General features: G+C 39.2%; 1 non-coding gene across 1 annotated transcript; it reads right to left on the bottom strand.

The window, feature by feature from the left end:
- Positions 1 to 830: 830 nt before the first annotated feature.
- Positions 831 to 898, bottom strand: LOC148030793 (small nucleolar RNA SNORD36). Its single transcript, XR_015692052.1, has one exon. It is a non-coding gene; the product is annotated as a small nucleolar RNA SNORD36 (small nucleolar RNA).
- Positions 899 to 2,428: the final 1,530 nt, after the last annotated feature.

Genomic DNA, 2,428 nt, shown 5'->3' with positions numbered 1-2,428 from the left:
CTATCTCTGACTCTCTCTCTCTCTCTCCATCAATAATACATCATCTCCTCACTACAATCTCTCAAAATCACTCTCAATAATCACTCTTAGGTCGTGGATACCCCTCCCAAGAGGTATGTCTGATATGAAGGGTCACCAGAGCCACTACAATGTCTCTTCACAGCTCACTACTATCACTTCACTCTAGTCTTCTCTTGAGTCTTCAGCAGCTACTTCTTCCACTTCTTTCAGCTCTTTTGCACTTGTATTCACCTATTTCCAAGGCTAGAAAACTTTCCCAAAGTCACACATACATTCCACAGAACACTTACAGAAGCATACAGAACAGTCTACAGAACAGTACCAGAACAGCTACAGTACAGAACAGAACAGAGACAGAACAGAAGCAGAAGCTCTACAGAAGACCTACAGAAGGTTACAGAAGATCATCAAAACCACGTAACTCACTCTCAAATCATTCCAAACTCTCACAAACCATTCAATAAACTTTCTCAAGCTCTCAATCTTCATCAATCAATACTCCATCCCTCCCTACAGAAGATAATTAGAACAAAACAGACCAAAATAGAGCAAAACAGAAGGTATACAGAACCTATCAGAACCTATCAGAACATCACAGAACCACCAATAAACATCATGAACTTCCAAAACACAATCATTATCATCTAAAAAACTCTCAAACCACTTCTAAACCAATCAATCATCTCATAAAATCAACCATTCAGCTCTCAAAAACAACAAAAATCAGCCAAAAAACAAGTCATTTCAACACTCAACATATCCCCACACTTAATAAGGAAGCATCCTCGCGACCGAGGAAAAAGGGAATACAAGTTCAGGGAAAAGCTCAACTTTGATCGTCAATATATTTTCAAAAAAAATCCATCCACCACGACCCCAACTTATAACCTGTTTCTGAAAAAATACAAAGAAAGGAAAACCCTTTATACATTAACACCTCTTATCAAACTAAAAATCACAACAAATTTATAAAGGATATAAGAGTTGGCTTCTTCTTCATCAGCATCAGCTTCAACTCTCCAACCACGACCCCATCTCTACAAATCTCCAAAACATAGCTCGTACACGAAATCCAATAGGAAACCACCACGTTCGTTTGACATAAATGAACTCACAACACAAACACTAATACACAACACAACCATCTGAATGACTCCTTTAAAAAGAGAGTTTTGCATTAAAAACTTCCACCATACATTGGAAAGGTATCAATGAAGATGATCCCTCTTCAAAGATTGATGCTGTCGGAATCGATCCATAGATAAGGATTCATCTACAAAGTTTTTAGGAGGATTTTGAAAAAATTGGAGACAGCATATCCTTTCCAACAGGACCAGGTATCTACTAGGCAAACAGAGGGCATGAAAATACAGTATGTCCAGCTGTTGGGAATCAATGCTAACATTGACATTCATGCACAACTTTGGAATAGGCTTTGAATCATTATGAGAGTGCCTATGCATATACGCCAGGTACCAAGCAAAGTGAGCAGTTAATCTCACTGAGGGATCTGCAGACTGTAAATACTGCTGGGCAAAATGAACATAATTCTGATAAGCTTGACTAGAAGCTGTCCATTCTCCTGGAATTACTGGCCAATTAATCTGCGGTCCTGTAAGGCAATCATCCAAACTCCATCCCCTTCTTCTGGAAATCTGATTATCAAACCCGTCACAGTCACTAACCAACTGAGGTGGTTGAGATATGGAAGTGTTAGGAGAGGGTAGTGGAATAAGGGAAAGTGGATGTAGGGAAGGATAGGAAAAATCATAAAAGGAAGAAAAGGTTAAAGAAGGAGTGGCAGAAATTTGTAAGGAATCACTAAGGAACGGTGTTAGCTGATAAATAGGAAATGTGGAGGGTACATTAATGAGGGGTGAAGAACAGGGTGGAGAAGGGGAAAATACCCTATCCTCAATAAAGGAACAGTAAGTAAAAATGGGAATTTGAGGGAAATTTGAAGGTTGGAAAAGAAGGGGTAAAATTATTGTGGAATTAGATTGACAAAGGGAAAGATATATAGCATAGCGGTGAGCCATTTGTTGATAATAGAGGAGAGTAGGAACAGAAGGTCCTAAGAGAGATCGTCTATGATAAGCATCAAAGAAGGTAGCATCAAATGGATGATGTTTGGAAAGATAGGTTAAGAGATCCATCCTCAGTTGGTTAGTACTCTGGGCAAAGGTAGGAGCTGTGTTTTGTCTTTGATTTAGAACCACCGAATCAATCATGGGATGCCACGAATTATCATGACAATCAGCCACTTTGGAGGAATAACTTTGGAACATATCAGCTATGCGCAACTCCAAATGATTGACATATAAAACAGCCTGTAAGACCACATCCCCCACATACCATGCCATATCTACCTCATCTGGAATTAACAAATCTCCTCGGAGATACATGT

The sequence above is a fragment of the Lygodium microphyllum genome, chromosome 9, assembly GCF_053477565.2.
Source record: "Lygodium microphyllum isolate KBCC chromosome 9, Lygodium_microphyllum_v1.1.10, whole genome shotgun sequence".
In the NCBI taxonomy this organism is placed as follows: domain Eukaryota; kingdom Viridiplantae; phylum Streptophyta; class Polypodiopsida; order Schizaeales; family Lygodiaceae; genus Lygodium; species Lygodium microphyllum.
The sequence above is the reverse complement of the archived record's forward strand: the minus strand, read 5'-3'. Positions and strand labels throughout refer to the sequence as shown.